The sequence below is a fragment of the Pinus tabuliformis genome, chromosome X, assembly GCF_031772625.1.
Source record: "Pinus tabuliformis cultivar Carrire ecotype Pingquan chromosome X, CPIR1, whole genome shotgun sequence".
Taxonomy (NCBI): Eukaryota; Viridiplantae; Streptophyta; class Pinopsida; order Pinales; family Pinaceae; genus Pinus; species Pinus tabuliformis.
In genome coordinates, this window is record NC_142308.1 from 60,229,373 (window position 1) to 60,256,912 (window position 27,540).

Here is a 27,540-nt window from a genome sequence, read left to right on the forward strand (position 1 = left end):
AATTCCCCTTTTTGGTGGCAATCTCGTTGTTCTTGAAACAACTCCATATTGATTGACCAAATCAACCAATTTAGATTTTAGCTTCACATCACAATCTACAAATGATTCATGCTCCATGTCATTCTTCTACTTGATCATAAGGAGCACAAGATTCTTGCTGGAATTGACTAGTTGCTTCATTTTCCCTGTGCTTGCTAAAGACATATTAAGCTTTCTATGATGGGATCTCACAATATACTCCACTCCATCTTTGAACAAATGATATTTGTTCTCAAATATATGGAAAATGAATTTCCGGTCATACAAATACGGGCTTCCCAACACAATTCCAAAAATATCCAGCGACACTACATCTAATTCGACTTCATCAATGAAATTGGCAGTAATAGAAAACTTGAAAACACATTTCCTTGTGACCAGAAGGTTTTCATCCTTGGTTATCCAACCCAATAGATACAGTTTATGATTTCCAGATTCAATTTCTTGACCAAATCTATAGAAATTAATTTTTCATGGGATCCACTGTCAAACAACATATCAATCTTGGTGTGTTTGGAAATAACTCTGATATGGAACAACTCAATTATTTTTTCTTCATTTGAAGTGTTGTTGGAGTTATTTTTTGCACTGGTGCTTGCCATGACTTCCTCTTTGCTTGTTTTTGCCACGACTTTTCCTTTAGTGACTATGGCTGCAATCTTTGTTTCATCACTTGAGTCGGAACCCAAGCCTTGTTGTACGACATCGTTTGTTTTCTATCTGCCTTTATTGTTAAATTTATTCAGTCTTAATTCAATATGAAGCTTCCAACAATGCGCTTCATCATGGCCTTCTTTGGAACAATTCTTGCACACGGGTTTCTCCCCTTCTTTCTTAACATAAGCATTTTTCTTCTGCTTTCCTTTAGATTTATTTCCTTTTTCACCACTCTAGAATGGCTTCTTCTTACCTTCTTCTTGTACATTTTCCCCTCTTTCTTCGAGGTGTGTAGCTTGAACACAAACCTCATCAAGATTCGTGGGATTAAACATAAGAATGGTGTGTTGAAGATAGCTATGCAAATCTCCTATATATCTTAGCAAAGTATCTTGTGACTGCAAGTCTACTCTTAGCATAAGAGCTCTTATCCTAAACTCGTGAGTATACTCTTGCACATTTTGACCTTTTAACTATCTGAAATTTTGCCAATTTATGATAGATTTTTGCATATGCGCTAAAGGGTAGAATTGTATTTTTATAGCAACAATGAAATCAGATCAAGTAATAGAGATCTTACCATTTTTTTTGATCTCGTCTTGAGTCCTTGCTTCCCACCAAATGAGTGATGCACCCTCCATTCTCAATGCAGCCAACTAAATTTTAACATCATCCTCTTGAAGGTTCTGAATTCTACAACACACCTCCAACTAACAAATCCAATTATCAACCTTCTCTGGATTCATTTCACCATTATACATTGGTAACTCAAATTTAACATCTAGTTTAAGTAGAGGTGATTTTTCAGCTCCTTTTGAAGAATAATGATGAGTATGAGTAAGGGTTGTATTAGTGGAAGAGTGTGAATATGCTTGTGAAGAAGAAGATAAAGAAGATTCTGGAGAGGGTGGAGGTTTGTCTCCATTCCCATTATCTCCTTTTCCATTACCTCCTCCTGAAGGGCCTTCTCCTTTGGGATGTTTGGAACTTTCTCCTTGCAACTTGCTATTCCTCTCTTCATAGAGGACCTTTACCATCTCTGTCATATCAAAGAAATCCTTTCTGAAGATCTTCTCATCTTTTGTCATGTTTGTAGGTTGTCCTTCATTTATCTTTCATAAGACATGATCTTTGGAGTCTCAATTGCAACTTGAGGTTGAACTGGTGTTGGAGATTGTGGCAACCTTGCTCTTCTTCCCCTTGACCTAACTTCAGGGCTCCCAACCAGCTTTCCTTCATCTCTTTTGAGTTTTAACCTTGTTAGCATGACACAAAAGTAGCAAACAATACTCCTTCTTTGCACAAGAAAATCTAATAAGAAAAAGTTAGTGCTCTGATACCAACTTGATTTGAAATGGAGCAGATTAGTAATGCTGTGCTATTTCTCCATTTAGAATAAAACCCAAGATGATTATCATTTTCTTATCAAATGCTTAAGGATTCATAATTTTTGCTTAATTAAGTGATTCCCATGAGAGTTTCTTATGTAAATGTTATATAAAATTTATCATAAAACATATGCTAAACAAAAGCAAAATAACAGTAAAGAACATCAAAATACAACACACAACATAGATATTTGATGAGGAGTTCACCCCTCCTGGGCTACGTCTCCTTGGTATAGCTTCTAATATTACCATTTTTTATTTCCATGTTGCATTATCAATCAATTATAAACCAACTTTTAACACCCAAACATTAAATAGTAAATTTTCTAAAAGACATTATGAGACACCCTTGTGGGAACTCTGTTTATGGGAATTCATCGGTTGGCATTACTTATTTTGTTCGAGATCCCCTTTACAAGTTGAGTCAACCCACCAACTCGTCGCAATGGAACCCCTGCCAGGTGGGCGTCCTAGTGTGCCCAGCACGCGATACCCCCATGGGCGTCCAGGCACCCTACCTTCATATGGGCGTGCTCAGGGCGCGGGTGTTCACTTTCTCTGGAAATGAGTGAACAAAAATAATTAGGTCATCAATGGAAATAGAATGTCATCATTTATTATTTCCATGTTGCATGATCAATCAATTATAAACCGACATTTAACACCCAAACATTAATTTAGTCAACTTTCTAAATATCATTATGAGGACTGCTTGTGGGAACTCTATTGATGGGCAGTCATGGGCCAACATTACTTATTTTGTGCAAGTTCCCTTTGCCAAGTTAGCCCAACCCACCAACTCATTACATGGGCACCCTGGCGTGCCCCACACACGATGCGCCGATGGGCACCCACATGCCCCACCTTCGTGTGGCTGCGCCCAGGGCACGGGCGTTTGCCCTGACGTGCAAATCAATGAACAAAAATCACTAGCTCATCAATGAAAGAAAAATATTATCATCTTTTAATACCATGCTGCATAATCAATCAATTATAAACCGACTTTTAACACCTAAACGTTAATTTAGTCAATTTTCTTAAAATCATTATGAGACCCCCTCATGGGAACTTTGTTCATGGGCAATGATGGGCCAACATTACTTCTTTTGTATGGGTTGCCATTTCCAAGTTGGGTCGATCTGCTATATCATCGCACGAGCACCCCTACCAAGCAGGTTCTTAGGCATGCCCAACATGTAGTGACACCCCTATGGGCGATTGAATGTCCCGCCTTCGTGCGGGCGCTCCCAAGGCATGAGCATTTGCCCTACCATGCAAATAATTGAAAAAAATCATTAGCTCATCAATGACAACAAAATATTATTATTTTTTATTTCTATGCTACATGATCAATCAATTATAAAGTGACTTTTAACACCCAAAGATTATTTTACTCAATTTTCTAAAAATCATAATAAGGCTCCCTTGTGGGGGCTTTGTTCATAGGAAGTCATGGGTCAACATTACTTCTTCTATGTGGGCGCACCTTGCCAAGTCAGTTTCATGACCCACAAACTTGTCGAAGGGGCGCCCCTACTAGGCAAGAAGCCTGACATGCCCAACACTTGATGCCCCAATGGGCACCCAAGTCCCCACCTTCATGCGGGTGCACCCAGGGCATGGTCGTTCACCCTGTTGTGCAAATTACTGAACAATAATCATTAGGTCATCAATTACAACAAAATATTATCATTTCTTATTTCCATGCTGCATGATAAATCAATTATAAACCAAATTTTAACACCCAGACATTAATTTAGTCATTTTTTTAAAAATCATTACGAGACCCTCTTGTGTGATCTCTATTCATGGGAATCCATGGGCCAACATTACTTATTTTGTGTGGGAACCCATTTCCAAGTCGGGCCAACCCACCAACTGATCGCATGGGTGCCCCTACCGGGTGTGTGCCCTGGCATGCTGGCCAACTCTCGGTGTTGCCATGGGCGCCTCACATTCGTGTAGGCACACCTAGGTCATGGGTGTTCACCCTGTTGTACAAATTAGGGAGCACAAATCATTAGCTCATCAATGAAAACAAAATATTATAATTTTCTAGTAACATGCTACATAATCAATCAATTATAAACCATCTTTTAACACCCAAACATTAATTTAGTCAATTTTCTAAAAATCATTTTGAGACCCCTTGGTGGGAACTATGTTCATGGGAATCCATGGGCCGACCTTACTTCATTTATGTGGGCACCCCTTTCCAAGTCGAGTCGACCCACCAACTCATTGCTCGGGTGCCCCTGCTAGGTGGACGACCCGGCGTTCTCAGTTCGTGACACCCCCAAGGGCACTTGGGTGCTCCGCCTTCATGCTAGTGCATCTAGGGTGCGAGTGTTTTCCTTGTTGTGCAAATCAATCAACACAAATCATTATCTCATCATTGAAAACTAAATATTATCATTTGTTAGTATGTCCATGCTACATAATCAATCAATTATAAACCGACTTTTAACACCTAAACATTAATTTAGTTAATTTTATAAAATTCACTATGAGACACCTTGGTGGGAACTAAATTCATGGGCAGTAATGGTCTGACCTTACTTTGAATGTATTCCCGACTGTCATGTCACCTAGTTAACCCATTGTTCAACTACCCTGGTATGTTTGCTTAACGAACCAAAGTCAAAATTGGAAATGATGGAATAAACATAAATGAGCTTCTCTTTGTTTCAAGAATAATATATTCTCTACTTAGCAATTCCAACCACGTGAAGATGGAAGCTCATATCCCCCCCACCCCACATCACTCTCAATTCCGGAATACCCAATCTATCTACTATAATATATTTCAAAGAAACACAGTAACATTAAAACATAAAAACTAGGAAAATAAAAAATTAAGGTGAATGAAAGAGAACAAACCAACTAAACACATATAAATACATACCTCGTACTTTTCAACATTTTGATATCATTAATATTATTCCTCATCCATATAATCGTCTATATCATCGTTTGGAACATGATCTTCTAAGTTTGGTTCAACTTCTTCAAGTTCTTCATCCGACACAACATCAATATCATATAGTTCATCCAAATTAACATTGTATCGATTAACATATATTCCTTGAAATTCTTCTACTTCTTTGTCTGACACTGCATGAACCCCCTCCTCCTCTACATCATCTTCTTCTTCTACTGCATTATACTTTATGGGCCTTCCTTTGGGATCATATCTAACAAAATATGACCAACCCGCTTTACTTGGAACATCTACATAAAATACATATTCACATTGGCTTGGAAGAACATATCTCTTTGATCCTAGCTCAATATTCCTTGTATCAACCATGTTAATCCATTAGCATGCTCAATAACGGTTCTATCAGGGTCACGTTCATGGATTTGTAGCCTAAACCATTTGACATCGGACACAACTATTTTTAAGTATTCAAAGTCACACTCAATTATATCATACATATATCCATAATATTGATGCTCAGAGTGTTTTGGATGACTGGCACCTAGAGGAAACATTGATAACTTGAAATATTACAGTTATCTCACTATAAAAAAATTTCATCTTTTCATCCAACCATTTGATGTAAAATTTGCGGCCATTGCACCACATTATTTTGTGGTGTATCAACTGCGATACATCAAACACATAAAAAATGCATTGTCAATTAATAGTCATGCATATTTATAGTTGCAAATTTTGAAAATTAAGAAAAAAACATGTCATATGCATAAATATAATTATAAAAAAACTAAGTAGTATGGGTGAATATGCTTGTCTCATAATCTTTTAAGCCATATGCTAAATACATTTCCCTCTGTGTAATATTGGTATCTCCACTACGTTGAGTTTCTTTAACGAACGTAGACACACCATACCATGATAACCTACAATTATTAGCTTGATTACATCGTTCAATCCATACCTTCATCCAATCTTTATTTTTCACAATGTATAAATGTATTGCATGCCACTCTAGATCGACTGTATTAAAATAAAACTATTCACACACACACACACACACACACACACACACAGATATAAAATTATTTACCATATTATACCTTCGTAATAATGGATTTTTTTTCCCCAAGGAAAAATCGTAATTTTCATTGATATAAGAAAATTACATATTATAGATTGCAGTGTCGCATATGCTATATAGTGAGGTTGTTCGCCTATCAAAAAAGAAAGTATCAAAAATGATCTTTGATTCTCCATGCAGGGAGAACGTTTTTTCTGTGATTTTCAAAGAGATCATAAAACTCCTCGCAGGGAGTACAACTGTCTGTCTTATATATACAACTATTAGATCAAAATATACATATGTACTAATAAATTAAGAAAAATTATAAACATGTAAATCAGGCCCCTCTGGGTCAGTTATGCTTTGTAGTCCATATATGGGCAATGGTAGTACTGATAGTGTTCATCGTCCCTCTACTCCTGAATCATCCATGTACCACGAGGCCAGTTCGTAGCTTCCTTGGATAGCTGATAAGAAATCTAGTTACGTTCCCTGTATATATGGTGACAAACAAAATGATCAAAATGTGTAATGAATCTGTGTGTGTCTTCCAAAATAGGTCTCAAAGAATATGCTTGACAATTTGGTGTATTTCTTATCTAGTTGATAACATTCTTGGAGTCCCCAAATGTTTGGATATTTCTGCAATGTTTCTCCATGGAAAAGTGTAGGAGATGTTTGAGGGTGATCAACTCAGCATAATTATTTGTGCCCCTTCCTAGACCTATTTGAATTTTAAAGTAATGAGAGTCAGAGAGGTATAGAATAGCACCCCCCCACATCCTGCATCTTGTGCAGATCCATCAAAATAACCCCGGGGGTAGTTTCAGTTGATGACCTTAGGGACAATGTTCCTAGAGGGGGGAGCAACATCATTGTCAGGGATGGAGTTATAGGTGGCTAGTATGTGGGCATAGATAGAGGGCCAATAAGGGATGGTATTTTGGAAGATGTATTGGTTTCGTGCTATCCAGATAGCCCAAAAAATAAGGAGGGGAAGATTTCTGGCCTTGTTCGGAGTAGTTTTTGTCCACCATAATATCCATGCGTCCAATACAAATGTACCCTGCCATTGACAATGGATATTGATGGCCTAAAGGGTGATATTCCATAGGTCCATAGTGATTGGACAATTTAGGAAGAGGTGATCGATAGTTTCAGTGCTATTCTTGCATATGTAGCACCAAGATGGTCTGTGATGGGCTCGCTTATTCAAGTTGCCCCCATGGGGGCCTTGTTCTTGAGTACTGTCCACATAAACAATCTCGTTCTGGGAGGTGTCGTAAGTTTCCACAGATGTTTCCACCAATGTTCAATAGTCGGTTGTCAATGGACGACAATGATATAGAGATATCCTTCCTTTGGAGAGTATATGCCATTTTTTGCATGGGCCCATATGATCTCATCTTCCCCCTCTGTAATCTTGATATGCGATTCAGTCAATGTAGCAATGTATTCTCCCTAGTGATGATGCCAAATCTAAGGGAGATGTAGGCGACGTGCAGTCTTCCATTCCTGTTGAAATATAGAGGTGTGCTCTAGATCCAAAATGTGGTTAATGTGAATGATACCTGCATTGTTGAGTAGGATGGTCAATTACTGTGGGAGCCTGTATGAATTGTTGCTACCAATCTAGGGATCTAGACCAATGCACACTGATGAGCCAAACTGTATTTTCCATGTGATCCCATCTCGGATGAGGGGTAGGGAGTTTATTACTGCTTTCCATATGATAGATATCCCAGACTTGTTCCAGTTGGGTCGTCAGATCTAGTCCATCGTGTTGTGGGGGGATATATATTTTGAGTATGCCACCCTTGTCCATAAGCTGCTTGTAGTAACCAGTTGCCATCCTAACTTAGCAGCTAGTGCAATAGAGAAATTGTCCAGTCTTTTAATTCCCCATCCTCCCCATTTATTTGGTAGTGCTAGTAACTCTCATCTAGCCCAGGCAAAAAATCTTCTTGTCTGTTTTCCCTTCCAAAGAAATATGCAGCAGAGATTTTGTATTCAAGAGAGTATGCCCCTAGGGATCCAAACTAGGGACATCTAATATATAGGGGTACCTTCAGGTACATATTTAATCAAAACCAGGAGACCCGCTCTGGAGACGTACTTATGGTGCCAAATATTAAGTCTTCTGTCAAGCTTAGAAATTAACCATGTCCAATCAACAATCTTGTATCCGAGAGGGTTTAGCTGATAACCCAGGTACCTAAGGCCCTCATACAACTATTGTAGAGTGAATGGGAATTTATGGAGGGAAAACTGAATTTCATGAGGTGAACAGCCTGAAACCATGATTATGGATTTTATGTTGTTGATCTCCATATTAGAAGCAGTTTGAAATGTAGCCATGATGTTCTATAATAGAGTCAAATCCCCTATACCTCCATTAAGGAAGATCAACACATCATCTACAAAGAGTAGATGGGTTAGTGTGTAGCTGTCTATAATCCTGATGCCCCGAAGTCTTCTCGTCCTATGTTCTTCCAAGATGAATCTGCTAAGGCCCTCCATAATGAGAAAAAATAATAGAGGGGAGAGGGGCATCCCTGCCTGAGGCCTCTTTCTGAGTGAAAAAAAGGGGATGTCGATCCATTGATAAGGAAACTAAAAGTTATATTTTTTATGCAGCACATGATCCATTTTATAAACTCTATGGGGAAACTAAGATGTGTTAAGAGCATTCTGATGTATAACCAACTAGCACGATCGAAATATTTGGAGAGGTATACCTTGAGAATCATACCTTTCAATTTCTTCGTCTGAATGGAATGCAACACCTATTGTGTAGTTCCTACAGCTCCATGGATCCGACAGTCCTAAAGGAAAGTGAATTGTTCAGAGGAGATATGTGAGGATAAAATGGGAAGGAGGCGATTAGCAATGATTTTGGCAATGATCTTATAGATACATTTATAGAGGGAGATGGGATGGAAGTCGTAAAAAGAGCCAGGGTTGTCATATTTAGGGATGAGTGCTATGAAGGTGGTGTTGTAAGCCTTATACATCTGCTTAGAGGTTTTGTAATATTCAATGACCTTGAGGAGGTCTTCTCCAAGGAGTTTGAAAAAAGCAATGTAGAACTCAACCGACCAACCATCTGGTCCTGGACCCTTGTTTCTCTTGAACCATTTCACTGTGGCTTCGAGCTCCCCCATAGTGACAACCTTGTTGAGTTCCATAGCATCCTCTTGGTCCACGAACCAGGGAAACAATTGTGCCACTTTGATGATTTCATCCAATGATGCATTGGGGGGGATCTTTGTAGAGCTGCTTGAAGTGAGATGTGCCAAGGGAGACTAAGTGCTGAAAAGAGTTCACTCTAAAGCCCTATTCATTATTCAAGTGCCAAATGGTGTTAATTGCTTTTCGACCATTATAAAACTTATGATAGAATTTTGTGTTATCATCACCTTCAAGAAGCCAAATGGCTCTGCTTCGCAACCTCCATGGTTCCTCTTTTTCTTTTAGGATTTTTTCTCTCTGTGCTTGGTGAGCTCCAGTATTGCAGCAATAATGCTGCAACTCCTCGGGCTTCCTTCTTTACTTTTATCAACCCGGTAGTTCGTAAAAAACTTGGAAGCGACGGTGTTGTATGCACAAGTACTAGCTCTTATTGCAAGCTATCAATTGATCAGCGGGTGCAAGTTCACTAGGAGCTTAAGCCAATTTCTATGAGTTCTCAAAATAAGCTTCAACAGTGATGAAAGGAAACTAACTCTATAGGGGCTATTCTACTTGCAGAAAGACAAGGAAAACTGAAATGAAACAAAAACTCTAGCAAACCCTTGTTGTCCAAGAAAAGAGATGGACACTACTGAAATGGGTGCCATTGATTGCTGAAAAGGCAAATTGCATTTATTCAAGCTACTTCTGAAGAGAAATGAGAAGAAATCATCTTTTTGTACTTTTGAGTATTTTTATGTGGAATAAATATGCTTATGATTTGACTGGTTGTGATTGTGCAGAGGTTTGGTGGCAAAGGAAGATGGAGTTGTCTATTCCAGATGGCGAGGAAGGTGTGGAGAGGTCCTAAGAATCCCTCAGTACCCTTCTAGAGACTTCCATTGCGATCAGACCTCGAAAAATCACTCGGAGGAAATTCTACAGGAGGCTGTAGGGGATCTATAGGAGATTGTACAGGAGGATCTACAGGAGGAGGCCGAAAGTGATTTATGGAGGTTTGGAGGTGGAAAAATGACAAGAAAGTAGAAATGAAGGCTAGATGAATGTGTTGAGGGGTCTAAAACCTGTCAAGGAAGATTAGGAACGAAGGAGATGGTTGGATTTTTTCAAAGGGCAAAAGAGCAACTTTATGGAAAAACGCAGAGATTAGGGCAGATTGGCGAAATGTGGCGAATGAGTGGGGAAATCTTGGAGAAGTGAGTTGGGGTTTCCTATTTAATGGAGGAATGATGAGATGGAATTTTTTACGAGAGATCTGCACACTTCTCAAAACGGACCAAAGCAAGAACCGAAAAATAGAGTTTTGTCTATTTTAACCAAAATTCTAACCTAAAACCAGAAAATGCTGAACAAGACTTTATGAACAGAAATAATGTGAGGAAACCATGGTAAATGAACATGAAATGATCTAAGCATGTGAACCCAAACTAATATCAACTTCTCCAACTCAAAATATCACACTAGCAATTTCATTGGAAGAGCCAAAACTGTGTTTTTGGTGGCAGCAGTAGTGCCTTGACCTCAAATCATGGTCCCAAGGAGGGAGAAAGGAGATCAAGACCTAATATTTGCCTTTTTGGATCTTTTATGTCACTCAACAACTTAAAGCAACTTGAAGCAAAAACAACTATTCTAACCATCAAAAGCAACTTAATATAATGAAGCAAAATGAGTATATGCAGCAAAAATTAACTCACGAAAGGAAACAAAAACATATAAATACACAAAGGAGGTGCTGGGAAGCTTGGGTTGGGTCCTAACCCAAGAGATTCAGCCCTCTAGAAAAGATCACTGCTGGTTCAAAACTTGGTTCATCTTCATTTATCAAAAAATAGCAGTTACATCACAAAACTGTCTTCAAAAGGAGCTCGAAAATGAGCTGAGTACAATGCTGCACCAAAGTGCGAAAATAGACTAAGAAATGGCTAACCTATTTAGAATTGAAGCCTTCTTATTTATACAAGTGGGGACTCCCAATAGTCCTCCTAAACTTAAGGAACTCGACTGCTTAGAACTGAAGATAACAACAACCCTACTTGACTTGCTCGACTACCCCTTGGAATCATCAATGTGGGCCTTTGTACTCCGAGCTGCTGATGGAGAACTTGAGGAAGGGGTCATTAATGAAGGAGACACCCCTCCTATAAGTCCTCATCCCTGTTTCCTTGATTTTGGCTGCCATTTTGCTCATAAATTCCTGGTCCTTTTCCAAAATTGTCCAAAAAATCTACTATAAACACTCATTATACTACATGGCAAAGTGACTACCACCATTCACTCCATTGACATAAATATATTCAAAAAAATGCACAAAACTATTGAGAATGGTGGATTAAATGAAAATAATAGGTGGAATGAGCCCATATAGTTACCCATTTCTGGGGCTCATCAGTGCTACTAAGGTTGTGAGCCTCTCCTTTTGTTCAGGTGATGTTTATGCCCTTCCATGCTCATCTTCCAATGCAACAATCTCAGCTTCAATGCCTCTCACGGTTTGATCATCCATCAATCTCTTGTTGTGTACCCAGCTTTTTGATAGTCTCTTCAACTTGCTTAGATTGTGGGAAAATCATTTTGCTATGTTCCCACCCGTAGCAGGAGGATGGGACTTCCAATAATAAGTTACAAGTTTAATGTAGTCAGCATCTTTTAATCATGTTGAGTTGAACTTATATGGTGATTTGGGCTTGTTCATACCTCCTCTGACTTCAAGGTAAATCTGTGAGTGGTCTGAAAGTCCCCCGATCCAATGCACTGCCTATAGTTATACCCCATACCCAGCAGTCACTCTTTAATGAGGAAGCGATCTAGTCTTCTAGCTAGCCTATCCTCCCTAGTCCTTCTCTTCTTCCAGGTGGGTTGTAATTTAGCAGATGGGATATCAATTAGGCTATGGTCCTCTAGAACATTTTTGAAGAAATTAGATAGTGGATCAACCTGAGAAATTAAGATCTCCTCCTAGTATAAGGTTATCGACTTGCAGAAGATTGGAGCTTAACAAATGCTCCTAGTAGGCTCCTCGATTTTGGCATGGACCATATACGTTAATGTGTCTAATGTCTGTGCCTAACTCAAATGAGTAGATGTCTTTCCCAATATGACCTAATCCCCACCATATGTTACATAACTTGATAGTCCTAGTATTGAACCCCATCGCCACTCCTCTTGATCGCCTGTTTACATCAAGGGTATGAAACAATCAACCGGGAAGCATGAATTCAAGGAAGTGAGTGATGACATCTGCTAAACCCAAGGTTTCTTGAAGGAGTATGAAATCTACTAGCTAGGTACTTAGAAGCCTCCGAAATTCTTGTTTTTTCTCAGGACTAGGTAACCCACGACAGTTGTAAGAGAGAAGCTTCATGAGGGAGATGGCACTAGGGTGTTTTGTGATCTAAGAACATGGTAAATAGCTAGTTGGTGACCCAAGATGACTTCCACACCCACCTGTTGTTTTGCTTTTGAGAGGGAGGAGGGTTTTCCCCGAGGAGGTTTCGGAGGGATGGAAGGGGGTACGATACGAGTGCCAATCGAATCAAGAGGCTGTGATCGGGATAGAGATATGAGCAGATAATTGTGAGAGTGGGATCCATTCTTAGAGTCCGAGGATTGGGTAGAGGTGTTTGCCTATGGGAAGGAAGGGGAGGTGCACGAGAATGTGGGGTGGAGCAAGCCAAGGAATGAGGAGTCGAATAGGAAGATTCAACATCATGATCACCAATAGAGGAAAGTGAAAGAATACAAGACGAAATAGTGTAATTCAAAGTTCATCCTTTAGAGAGGTTTGTGCCTCCTGTAGGACTGCTTTGGAGTCAATCAATTTGATCCTTTCCTTCCAAGTGGAGGTCTTTAGACTCCCTCTCTCGTTGGTGATAGAGATTTCGGATGGAGATTCCTCCCTTGTTATAGTAGGTGCATCCTCAATGATAATGGGTCCTTTTGATGGTGGCTAGGGCTTGCCCACCTTGATTCTGGTGCTCCTCCTGGCTTTGAAATACATTGATGTATGTCTTTTTATTTTTCCATTTTGCTTAGCTGGAGTGCTTAATGCAGCGAGCACATCTACTACTTCCCTTGCCATTTTTTCAGGATATATTTCCTCCTGCAGTTTTTCTTCTTCACCTTCTGTAGTTTTACCTATGTCTATTGTTTCTACTTTGATTTCTACTGTCTCAGGTGGTATTTTCTCCTTTTCATGCTGAGCTTCTGCCTTTCCAGTTGCAGCCTTCTTCTAAGCTGTCTTGGTTTTCTTTTTCTCAGCTTTTTTCCTCTTTCTCTTTGCTGCTATTGATGCTGTTTCCTTCTCTGCCTTAGGTTCAATTGTGGTTGTGTCCTTTTTCTCTCCTTCTCTCTGTTTTTCCTCTATTCCTTCTTCTACTTGAATATCTTGTGCCTCCTCATGAATTTCCTTTTTAAGTTCCTCTGTCTGCTCCTCCTCTTCACTACCAGATGGGCTAAGGTCATTAGTAAGAGTTTTGATGTCATCCTCTCTAGACATGTTCCTGAAAATTTCCCAAGCTATAGGGATGGTGTATGTGTGTATGGCATCTTCTACCAACAATTTAGTGAGCCCATGGTGGGCCAGTTGGTCTGTAGCCCCTGCATTCAACTTGGTGCCACATTCTATCAAAGATTGGAGGAGGAAATATGGGAGACTGAATTTTCTAGCTGCAGGTAGGTCCATCCCATATCTCAATCCATGCAATAACCTGAAGTGATAACCATAAAGTATACTGAATCTTCCCTCACAAGAGATATATTTCATGATCTGGTAGCTGACCTCACTCTATGGATGAGGTAAGCTTGTCCTTCTAACCCCATTCTTATCCTCTACAAGATGTTCATCAGGATGAAAAAATGTCTTTTTAGCAACCTGTCCTAATGGATTTTTTTCTTTACTCCAGGGGAGCCCAAGTGGAAGACCTGTGATTCTGCTGATAAAAGTTGGTGTAAGCTCTAGAGTCAGACCCCTGAAACTGATTATAGCATGTGTTTTGGAATGGGGTCTTAAGGACATTAAAAATTCCTCGGTCACCTCCTCGTCATAACCATGAATTATCTCAAAGAAATACATCCAATTTGCCCTAGTGGAGAGGGCCACCACTTCGGGGTTCTCATGCAATTTGTTGGAGTTCAAAGGCTCCTTTCTCATAAAACCTCCTAGCATGGTGTTTAGTGACTTCTGAAAATTCTTAGGTGAGGAAGAAGGCAACAATTTTCAAAACCGGAAACAGAGGGATAGCTGAGTTTTGTTTTTTTTGAAACCAAAGAGGGAATTTCTCGTGTTCTTCTTTTTTCACAACATCAATTTGCAATTTTTCCCTCCCTTCAAATTGTTTTCAACCTGAATTTACTTCTCAGATTTTGGAAGAAATTAATACTTTGACAGAACAGAGAATATATAACACAATTTTTTTTCACAGAGTAGACAGACTTGCAAATTCATTTTTTTTCACAGGCTTGGTTTCTATGGTTGCATCCCTTTTTTTAGGAGAATACGAGAAAGGAAAGAAAAAACAGATTTTTGAGCGCAAAGGAGAAAATGGAGAGACGATATAGAATTCAGGAAAACATAGGTAGACTTTTAAGTTCTCTTTCCTTTTCTTTTTCAACCCAATACTTTGCTTCTATTCCACCACCTTGTATATATCACATGCAGAGTGGGTTTCCGAGCCTACCTCGTTTTAAGCTCGAATTTGAAAAAAAATTCCTAATTTTTCCTCTGCAGAGCTACTCTCTAGCCTTCCTGTCAAAAGACTCCTGTAGATGGTGTTTCTGCTCCTGTAGAATGCAATAGTGCTCCTGTAGAACCCGATAGGTGGGATAGTTTTGAAAAACTAGCAGAAAACGACTGGTTCACTATTCTGAAGGTGGTAGGTGAGTGCTATAATCGAGAACTCGTCGATGCAAATGAAAACAAAAGGTGGTGGAGGCTTAGACCACACTATACTTAAGCTGATGGCATGATCTGCGGTGACGAGGTGAGGTGGCAGGATGGGTACATTATCCCCATCCGGACCGTTGGTCCTTCTCCAGTGCCATTATGGTAGTTCATGTCGCCTGACCGCCATCACCTCCATTATTCCCATTATACGCCACCACCACTACCAGTTCTGAGTTTTTTTCTTCCGGAGTTGACGGGCCACACGTGCTGACTGCGTATCTAAATTGCGGTTTGAATTGGACGAGGCTCATTTGAACTCCACGAGGGTGGTTTGAACTGAACGAGGGTGGCCAATTAGTTGGCCACCGATTTCATTTGATCATGACCATCCCAATAGTTCATGCAGTTCCTAAATAATATTCATTCAACATAGGAACAGGTTTAGCCACTTACCTGTTATTCGTTGCTGTGCTTTGCATGTTCGGACTTTGGCACTTCATTTTCTCATTGCTGCTGTTGCTGGTGCTTTGCATGCTCAGACTTTGGCTTATGTTGGTGATTTTTCGATCGGGTTCTGCTCCTTGCATGTTGCATACATCTTGGCTGCATTGGCCCTGTCTTTGGAGCTTGTTTTTTAAAGGGATCAGCTGGTACAGGAATCCTGTAGGATTTCCTGTAGCTACTTCTCCCTTTGAAATTTCAGGCTGATGCTTGAGTAGGGGCTAAAAGACAGTTGAAGAAGGTTATGAATGAAAGAAATAACAGCTAGAAGGCATCAGGTAAGAACAAGTGAAGAACGTTGTTGTTTATTTATCATCATTTTTTTTTGTTTAAAGAATGAAAGAAACAAAATTTCTGTATTTGTCTGTGCAGGGAAAGAAAAGCAAGTGGAAGTGTGGGTGTGCAGGGATGGAATGGAGAGTTAGGTGGATGGATGGTGGCAGGGAGGTCCACAGGCCTTCTAGACAAATTTCCAGCCCTCGGATTCTTCTCTGAACTTGATTTTGGGCTTTCTGTAGTTTCTACAGGAGCCTCCTATAGAATGCACAGAGTTTCCTGTAGGATGCAAAATTTTCAGAACAAATGAGACCAAGGCTTGGGAAAAGACAATGGCGATGGAGGAATGAGTTATCAAGGTTGTATGCAGCCTGGCCATGTGTTTTCTCTTGTGTAACCCTCCTGCAACCTGCAATGTATTGAAAAAAATTAGGTTTTTATGAGATAGTTGGGGCACCTCCAGGAGGTTTTCACCCTCATTGCCTACCCTGGGTGCCTCCAAGAGGTTTTCACCCAGGGATCTTTTATTCCTTTTTCTGTTTTTTCTCTGTTTTTTTTTTTCTCAGGGTGTGGGTGGAGTGGAGACAGGGACCTGCTCCACTACCAACACTATTTTACCCAGATTCTCAATGAATTCCTGCTTGGAAAGGGGCTTCCTGTAGATCTTCAACCTATGCCCATTGATGAGCATGGGGATGGCTTCTTCATCAATGGTTTGGATCAGGACTGAACCATTGTCATTGCATTTTTCTACTATGTATGGTCCCAGCCATCTTGTCCTCAGTTTGCCCTTGAAATCTTTATATCTTGAGTCATACAGCAGCGCCCAATCTCCTTGCTGGAATTGCTTTTCTTTGAGGTGTCTGTCATGCCATATTTGTTTTTGAAGTCGGACTATCTCTGAGTGGAGAAAGGCCTGCAATCTCTATTCATCCAATCCATTTAGCTGAATCAATCTTTCTTTTTGTGCATGGATGAGATCTATGTCCAGTTGAGCTGCCATCCTTAATGTGTTATATTCAAATTCTATTGATAGTAGAGCCTTCTTCCCATAGACCAGCTCATAGGGTGTGAACCTTGTGGTGGTTTTCCAGGTGGTGTTATAGGCCCAGGTGGCCTCAACCAATCGATCTGCCCAATCCTTTCTACTACTGCTCACTACCTTAGTCAAAATTCCTTCCAAAGCTCTGTTAGTGACTTCCACCAGTCCATTTTCTTGTGGACGATAAGGGGTGGAAGTTATGTGCTTAATCTTGTGATGTGTGAGCAGATCTTCAACCAAATTGGAGGTAAACTGACTCCCTTGATCTGTGACTAACTCTCTTGGATAGCCAAACTTGTAGAAGATATTTTCCCTCAAAAACTCAGCTACTTTTTCTTTTGTTGCTGCCTTGATCGCCTTTGTTTCTGCCCATTTTGTCAGATAATCAGTACACACAATGATGTAAGATTTCTGTTTTGAAGGAGGGTTGATATGACCCACAAAGTCCATGCCCCACTTCTCAAATGGCTCGAAAGTCACTTGAGGTTGCAGGGGCATCTCATCCCTTGGAGTAGGTTTCTCCATCTTTTGACATTGGTCACATTGGCTGATATATCTCTTGACATCTTGATGAAGAGTGGGCCAATAGTAACATGCTTGCAGAATTTTGAAGGCAATCCTTTTTGCTGCAAAGTGGCCCCCATAGGGCCCATCATGACAGGTTAGGAGGATGTCAAAAACTTCCTCCTCCTTGACACATCACCTAAAAATCTGATCTAGGCCAAGTTTAAAAAGATTTCCCCCAATCCAGGTGAATGGGGCACTTTTCCTCACGATCTTGCTCTTCTCTTTTGAGGACAGGTGTGACGGAAACTGTGCTGAAACCAAATAATTTGCTATATCAGCAAACGATGGGGAGAGTAATGAAATAGAAAATAGGTGTTCATCTGGAATTTGATCATCCACCACTCCTTCTTCACCTGCAGGCAGATCTAGTCTAGATAGAAAATTAGCAACAACATTTTCCTTACCCAGCTTATCAACAATGGTCAAATCAAATTGCTGCAATAAAAGTAACCATCTAATGATACGAGCATTTACATCTGGTTTATTCATCAAATACCTAATTACAGCATGATCGGTGTGTAAGAATGTTTATTTCTTCCTTGGACAGGTTTTTACTGACAAAGTTTATGGCATAAGGCAGCTTCTCATCAACTTTCCCTAAGGCTGCTCCTATCACTTTGTTCGAGGCATCTGTGTGAATGTGGAAAGTTAGGGCCTAGTTTGGACCTCTCAAAATTGGGGCAGTTACCAGCTTACCTTTCAAGGCATCCAAAGCCTCTTGACAGTTGTCAGTCCATATGAACTCAACATCTTTTCCTAAAGGACTAAACAATGGAGAGGCTAGCTTACTAAAATCCTTAATGAATCTTCTATAATACCTTGCTAAGCCTAGAAAACTTCGAACATCTCTTACCTTTTGAGGAGGTGAGACCCTTTGGATGATAACAATCTTGTTGGGATCCACCTGTAATCCTTGCTGAGAAATTGTATGACCTAGCACGGTCCCTTCAGTCATCAGGAATTCACATTTTTTCGGGACTGAGGGACATGTTCATTTCGATACACTTGGCTAAAACTTTTCCCAAGTTAGTCAGAGCTTCCTGGAAGTTAGAACCATAAGGGGTAAAGTCATCCATATAGATTTCCACTAAGTCATGTACTAGTTTAGCAAATATGCTCAGTACTGCTCTCTGGAAAGTGGCGGGAGCATTACACAACCTAAAAGGAAGGACCCGGTATGAAAAAGTACCCCAAGGACAAGTGAGAGTGGTATTTTCTTTGTGCTTATTTGGATCTAGTTGTACCTGCTAAACCCATCTAGGAAGGAGAAGAACTTCTTCCCTGCTAGACCATCTAACACTTGATCTATGAAAGGCAAAGGGAAATGGTCCTTCTTGGTGGCCTTGTTTAGTTCCCGATAATCTACACAGATTCTCCACTTCCCATTTTTCTTTGACACCAGCACCAAAGGAGAAACCCATTCACTATCAGAGATGGGCTAGATGAATCTTGCATCCAACAACTTTTTCAGTTCTGCTTTGATAGTCCTTAAGGGCTGGATTCATCCTCCTTTGAGGTTGCTTGATTGGTTTACAATCTTCTTTAATGTAAATGTGATGAGTACAGACTGAAGGGTGGACTCCCTTCATCTCCTTATAGCTCCAAGCAAAAGCATCCAAGTGATTGTTCAATAAGCTACACAGTTCTTTCTCCTGAGAGGTGGATAGGGATGAGTTGATCTTCAAGGTTCTTTCTGGGCTGAATTCCACATTCTTAACTCGGAGAGAGGTCAGATCAGCCACACAGAGATCAACTAAAGGATTGGCTTGGGTTTCTTCCACCAGCTCTTCTAATGGCAACACACTAGGGGGTGGATTCTGAATCAAGTTCTCAATAAGATCATCCTCGGTTTATGGACCCCCCATGGTAGCCTCTACTGTACACAACGGTGTAGAATAGACTTCATCCTCATCTTCCTCCTCCAACTAGCGAGGTAAATCATGTTCTAACAGAAGTTGGGCATGAGGATATAGGACTAGCTGTTTGGACATATGCCTGTTCTTGATTGTCATGTTCCCAGCTCGACAACTGATGTAGGCATCTACAATAGCCAACCAAGGTCTTCCCAGGATGAGAGGATACCCAGTGAGCTTTGCCTTTGGCTAGAGAACTAGGAAATCAATAGGGTACACCCAAGTATCAATAGAGACCATTACATATTCCACAATCCCCTCAGGGGTCACAATGGAGCGGTCCGCTAACTGCAGTACTGTTGAGGTCTTTCTCAAGGAACCCTGAATGTTGAGTTTGAGCATAGTGTCCCTGGTCATCACATTAATGGCAGCCCCTAGATCAATCAAGGTATGGGGGATTATGGTGCCATTGATGTGGACATCAACTGCAGGACTCCCAGGGCCTAGATATTTCGAACAGATCACCTGCCCCAACATTAGGTCGAACAGTTGTCCTATGACATTCATAGTTGGAGCATCTCTATTACAACTGCCTGGGTGCTTGAAGAACTTCTCCTTGATCATCTTTTTGTATATAGGCACATCCTTTATGGCTTGGAGAAGTGGTATCTTTACACATAACTGTTTCAATTCTCCCAAAAGTTCAGTTTTTTCTGGGGTCGGTTGTGTGGCTCCAATTAGTCTCTTAGGAAAGGGTGGAATGAATTTTGGTTCACTTTCCTGTTTTTCTTCCTCATCCTCCTTGGGAGGAGGTTGGCTATCTGGGAGAACCTTCCCAGACCATAGGTTAATCTCCTGAATCTCCACAACATAGGTCGGACATGATGTTTCTCCACTATATACCTGTTGGGCCTGTTTGTTGTTGGGGTTCAGGTTCAAATGAGTAGGTATTTGGGGTTGTCTTGGAGGAGCAGGAGGTAATGGTTGTGGTTGAGTAGGTGGTGGAGGCACAAGAGTGGGAGGAGAGTTGTATTAGGTCCTCCACCCCTGATGAGTTGCATTCCACTAAGGCTGTGGCTGGGCATAAGGGTGAAAAGAATGAGCAACTAGAGGAGCCTGGTATTGAGGAGGATACAACCAAGGAGGGGGTGTGGACCAGGAAGGATGAGCAGGGGTCCCCAAGAAGGCATGGGAGTGGCTTGATTGAGGTTGTAATAGTTCTGGGATGTCCCTTGCATTCTATGCTGGTAAGGTTTGGGTCCATGTGGCGTCATTTGGTTCATGAAATAGAGTGGTTCAGTGGCTCCTTCAACCCCCTAATATGCAGCTTTGATTCCGAGAAAGGAAGGGCACTGATTCGTAGGATGGTATTTTTCACAAACTAAACACACTTCTATAGAGTGCAATGGAAATTCGTTCCTAGGATGCTTTTTAGTGCACCTGGAACAAAAGATGGCCAAAGCCCTCTCGGCTTCCTCTTGTTTCCTTTTGATATGCAAGGTATCCATTTGCATGGTAAGAGTCTGCCTCACCTCACTCTTGAAATCTTCCAGCCGATTCTCAAGTTTGTTTCTAAGGGATGAACTAGATGAGGATGTACTGGCTAAAGGTTGACTTCCCCTACCTCTCTTTCTAGCTGACCTGGAATGGTTTCTAAACACAGTCTTTATGTCATCATAAGGTAGTTGGTAGATGTCTCCCCTAGCCAGCAAATGGAGGGTATCTAGAAGGTCTTCAGGGACTCCTTTGAGTAGAACCAACTTCAGAGATTCAGGGTCAAGTGTGCACTTGGCCCTTTTATAACTGAGTTGAAACCTCTCTTCATAGTCTTCTAAAGATTCATCACTACCCATGGTCATTCAGAAGATTTCTTCCTTAGTATCCTTTGACCTACAGTAGTCTCGGTGTTTGTTGTTAAAGGCTTGCTGCTTCTGAGCCCAAGTTGTGATACTGTTTCTAGGTAACCCCATGAACCAGTGCAATGCTGCATCCTTGAGGGTAGAAGGAAACAGTTTCAACTTCTACTCGTCTTCTGCATAGTCATAGGTCTGGCAGAGAACAACAAATTCAAACAAGAAGGTATCAGGATCTTCGATAGTCAGTCCATGGAAGTGAGGTAAGGCTAAAGGACTTATGTTTTTCATTTTTTTGTCCCCATTGGTCTCTCGGATAGGAAAGGCACTTTCTATTCTTTCTCCATTTCCTCTAACGTTTCTGTTTTCAGCCATGGTCTCAAGAGGAATGGTTTCTTGCTCTTCTTCTATTATAGGATCTTCATATATATTTGGAGGTCCACCTATAGGTTCTTCTAGATCACTGCCACCAAAGAAGAGAGAAGGGTGTCTTAGTGATGTGGTGGGGGTGTTGGGTAGGAATTTTCTTGAATTGTCTCTGTTCCTACGAGGCATGAATGGAAATCTTTTTTTTGGGTGATTTTTTATTTTTTATTTATTTATTTATTTGTTTTTTATTTTTTTTATTTTTTTTTTTTTTCTGCTTGTACCTGCAAAACTGAAATGGATTGAACAAAAAATTGCAACTAACTAAAAAAAACCTTGCTAAAATGAAAATTGTAGATTTGAAATGAAAACAAAAGATGACTAATCTACTTTGCTGAAATGAAATTGCAGAATTGAAATGAAAGCAGGAAATGCGTAATCTACGCTTGCTGAAATGAAATTGTAGAATTGAAATGAAAGCAGGAAATGTCTAATCTACGCTTGCTGAATTGAAATTGCAGAATTGAAATGAAAGTAGGAAATGTCTAGTATACTTTTGCAGAATTGAAATGAAACAACTACTCTACTTTTGCTAAAATAAACTACCTAGCAAAATGTTGCAATAGAAAATAGAAGAAAAGTAGTAATCACAAAATACTTCGACACTTCCCCAGAAACGACGCCATAAAGAGTGGTGAGCTCTAGTATTGTAGCAATAATGCTGCAACTCCCGGGATTCTTCTTTACTTTTATCAACCCGGTAGTTCGTAACAAACTTGGAAGCGACGATGTTGTATACACAAGTACTAGCTCTCACTGCAGGCTGTCACTTAATCAGCTGGTGCAAGTTCGCTAGGAGCTTAAGCCGACTTCTATGAGTTTTCAGAAGAAGCTTCAACTGTGATGAAAAGAAACTAACACTACGGGGGCTATTCTACTTGTAGAAAGAGAAGGAAAACTGAAATGAAATACAAACCCTAGAAAACCCTAGTTGTGCAAGAAAAGAGATGGAAACTACTAAAATGGGTGCCATTGATTGCTAAAAAGGAAAATTGCATTTATTCAAGCTACTTCTAAAGAGAAAAGAGAAGAAATCATCTTTTTGTACTTTTGAGTATTTTTATGTGGAATAGATATGCTTATGGTTTGATTGGTTGTGATTGTGCAGAGGTTTGGTGGCAAAGGAAGATGGAGTTAGCTTTTGTAGATGGTGAGAAAGATGTGGAGAGGTCATAAGAAGCCCTTAGTACCCTTCTGGAGACTTCCATTGTGATCAGACTTCGAAAAATCACTCGCAGGAAATTCTACAGGAGGCTGCAAGGGATCTACAGGAGATTCTATAGGAGTATCTACAGGAGGAGGCCGAAAGTGATTTTTGGAGGTTTGGAGGTGGAAAAATGGTGGGAAACGGGAATGACAGCTGAATGAAGGTGTTGAGGGGTCTAGATCCTGTCAAGGAAGATCAAGAACGAAGGAGATGGTTGGATTTGTTTAAAGGGAAAAAGAGCAACTTTATGGAAAAATGCAAAAATTAGGGCAGATTTGTGAAATGTGGCGAATGAGGGGGGAAATCTTGGAGAAGTGAGTTGGGATTGGCTGTTTAATGGAGGAATGATGAGCTAGAATGTTTTATGAGAGATCTGCACACTTACTTCTCAAAACTGACCAAAGCAAGAACCGAAAAATAGAGTTTTGTCTATTTTAACCTAAATTCTAACCTAAAACCAGAAAAATGTTGAACAAGACTTTATGAACATAAATCATGCAAGGAAACCATGGTAAATGAACATGAAATGATCTAAGCATGTGAATCCAAATTAATATCAACTTCTCCAACTCGAAATATCACACTAGAAATTGCATTGGAAGAGCAAAAACTATGTTTTTGGTGGCAGCAGTAGTGCCTTGACCTCAAATCATGGTCCCAAGGAGGGAGAAAGGAGATCAAGACCTGCTGTTGGCCTTTTTGGATCTTTTCTGTCACTGTAGAAACTTACTTAATCAACTTGAAGCAAAAACAACTATTCTAACCATCAAAAGCAACCTAATCTAATGAAGAAAAATGAGTATATGGAGCAGAAATTAACTCCTGAAAGGAAACAAAAACATATAAATACACAAAGGAGGTGCTGGGAAGCTTGGGTTGGGCCCTAACCCAAGAGCTTCAGCCCTCTAGACAATATTAGTGTTGGTTCAAAACTTGGTTCATCTTCATTTATCAAAAGATAGCAGTTACATCACAAAACTATCTTCAAAAAGAGCTCGAAAATGAGCTAAGTACAATGCTGCACCAAAGTGAGAAAATAGACTAAGAAATGGCTAACCTACTGAGGCTTTAAGCCTTCTTATTTATACAAGTGGGGACTCCCAACAGTCCTCCTAAACTTAAGGAACTCGGCTGCGTAGAATTGAAGATAACAGTAGCCCTACTTGACTTGCTCCGCTGCCCCTTGGAATCATCAATGTGGGCCTTTGTACTCCAAGTTGTTGATGGAGAACTCAAGGAAGCGGTCATTACTGAAGGAGACACCCCTCCTATAAGTCCTCATCCCTGTTTCCTCGAGTTCGGCTGCCATTTTGCTCATAAATTCTTGGTCCTTGTCCAAAATTATCCAAAAATTTGTAATAAACACTCATTAGACTACATGGCAAAGTGACTATCCCCATTCACTCTATTGACATAAATATATTCAAAAACATGCACAAAACTATTGAGAATGGTGTATTAAATGAAAATAATAGGCAGAATGAGCCCATATAGTTATCCATTTCTGGGGCTCATCAGTGCTACTAAGATTGTGAGCCTCTCCTTTTGTTCAGGTGATGTGTATCCCCTTCCATGCTCATCTTCCAACGCAACAATCTCAGCTTCAGTGCCTCTTAGGGTTTGATCATCCATCAATCTCTTGTTGTGTGCCTAGTTTTTTGATAGTCTCTTGAGCTCATTGAGATTGTGGGAAAATCCTTCTACTATGTTCCCACCCGTAGCAGGAGGATGGGACTTCCAATAATGAGTTACAAGTTTAATGTAGTTAGCATCTTTTAACCATGTTGAGTTGAACTTATATGGTGTTTTGGGCTTGTTTATACCTCCTCTGACTTCAAGGTAAATCGACGAGTGGTCTGAAAGTCCTCCGATCCAACGCACTGCCTATAGTTATACCCCATACCCAATAGTCGCTCTTTAATGAGGAAGCGATCTAGTCTTCTAGCCAGCCTATCCTCCCCAGTCCTTCTGTTCTTCTAGGTGGGTTCTAATTTAGCAGATGGGATATCAATTAGGCTATGGTCCTCTAGAACATTTTTGAAGAAATTATATAGTGGATCAATCTGAGCATGATGACCCCATGATTCTGAGTATCCAATAGAGAAATTAAGATCTCCTCCTAGTATAAGGTTATCCACTTGCAGAAGATTGGAGCTTAACATATGCTCCCAGTAGGCTCCTTGATTTTGGCATGGACCATATACATTAATGTGTCTAATGTCTGTGCCTAATTCAGATGAGTAGATTTCCACCCCAATACGACCTGATCCCCCCCAAATGTTACAAAACTTGATAGTCCTAGTATTAAACCCCATCGTCACTGTTATTGGGAAATCTAGTGTCGACTCAGAGCTGCTAGTTCGACTAAGACTGGTACCTATCTTAGAAACAAACAAACTAAAACTACTTTCGCTTTCCTTTATGAGAAGTAGATAAGAGGGGAACAAAGGACAGCAACCTCAGTCTTGCGCTTGGTTCCTTGCTTGGTTCCTCTCCCTTTTGACAGATCCTTGCCGCTTTTCTTTCGTCTACCCAGCTTCAAAGAGCACCTGTGGAATCAAAGTAGCATAATACTATCGAAGAACAAAGATCTACAATCATTAACAATATAGGACCAAATATATATTGAGCACACAAATGCATATATCATCAAACATACAAGAATGTAGAGGAAAACTCGAATAGCTTTAGTAATATCAAGAATAGCAAAGAGGATTACAACCAATTGATATGACCCAGCGTGATCCTCCCCGCATGGAAGCCCTTCTTCACCTCATGAAAAGCTTAGATCACCCAACACTATGATATTCCCCCAAGAAACCAACAACGCTTCCTTACAAGATACAAAATTCCAGCCTCTGGATCTCTGTGATGAGGGATCCATATATAGATGATTGCTGGGGGGTGAGTCAGCTTCTGGGATTTTGATTAGTGTCATCTCTTTGATAGTTCTTGATTCCGCTTGGAGATTGATGATTTGTTACTCATCCCTGGGCGAATTCAAAGAGGCAAGTGTCACAGGAGAAGTTTCTGGAAGATTTCGTGATGATCCACCTTGCAAAATGTCTCTGCCATTTGTCTACTCTCGCCCATCACACCCTACAGAAGGGATTTCCAGTATGCATTGCACCCTTTACACTGGGCAGGTGAGATGCATCACACCCTCTGCACTGTGCAGTCTGTATGGTCCAGCTTTGACTAGTTCTGAGCAGTTTTCTATGGAGAAGTTCTAGAAGATGATGTAATCAGCTGACCTTGTTCCTTTAGGGTGTGAAGCAACACTTTTAGGGACTTAGGAGCCCTTGGTTTATGGACATGTATGATTGGGGTTGCAGTGCCCAAAAATGTCTATAACAGTTGCCCCCTAAAGCATGAGGTCGTTAATCTTTTGATGTCGGGTGAAATGCTTTATCATGAGGATTCAAAGTTTTTTCGAGCTGGAAGGCGACCTGTAATAAGATACAATACAATACATTATCTTCATAATATTTTTCATGATCTAGCTGAGGTGGGCATTCCCATGCTCATCTTTATAAATTCATTTTCATGTACATAAGACAGACAACCGTCTGTGTGGTAGACTGATGATTTTGATAGAGCCATCATCCTTTGATTCGAATGATCATCTGTGTAGTAATGATGTACATTTGATGTCTTTATTTTCTTGAATATATCGCAGCCCGGATGGATGAAACTAGATCCAGGGTCTTCAAACTCGTCCAATCTTCACTCGGAGTACAAGTCGATCCATGTGAAAGATGTTCTGGAGTCGAACATGGAAAGACATCGCCTGATTACCAGTCAATGATGTAAGATGTTAATAGGTGCGAGAGGAATCATCGATAATGATGATGACCCTGAAGGTACTAGAGTACAATTCGCATGGTGTGAAAAAGGGACTTGTTGTCGAACACCACGCAAAATCTTTCGGTCGAAGGAAATTGATGTAAACCTGTCGCCGGAAGTGAGAAACTTGTCATTGAGGCATGCAAGCTTCAAAGTACTGAAAGGGTTGTTCCTAAGTCGACTTCTTGGATAATGAGCTAGTGTCGACAAGAAGTGACCCATTGTGGGAGGGCCTTAATGATTGCCACATCTACAACACGGAATGGAGTAAATGATTTTGGAGGTGAAAATGATCTGATGATATAGGGTTCAGGGTGGCGGTCATGAAAGAATGGAGCGTGAATGTATTACAGCGGATGAGACACAGGTGAATTCTCTGAGCGACTTCTCTTGAACATACCGACGAGACTGACATGGATTGGTAGCGTTAAGCCCAAATATGGATGGTGCAATGGAGCAAAGGTGATATGATCGGTGAACGGAATAACCCAACCCGACTCGGACGTGGAGTGAAAGTGTCATGTTCAAAAGTGACTTGCTACCAATAAAGTTTCTTCAAGTTTTCTTCCCAAAATTTCCCCAGTCATTGCTGACCAGTACCTCTTTATTTTTATCAAAATTGAGGAGGATAACATATGCTTGTTCTATAATTTTCCCTTCGGGAAAACCCGTTGCTATGTTTTAATGAGCCTAGCGACACTGAAACTCATTCTTGTTTATATGGACAAGTTTGTCGCTATTGGTTTTAACAAGTTTAACGACAAAGAAAACTCAGTCCTTTTCAATTTTAGAGAGTCTGAAAGGG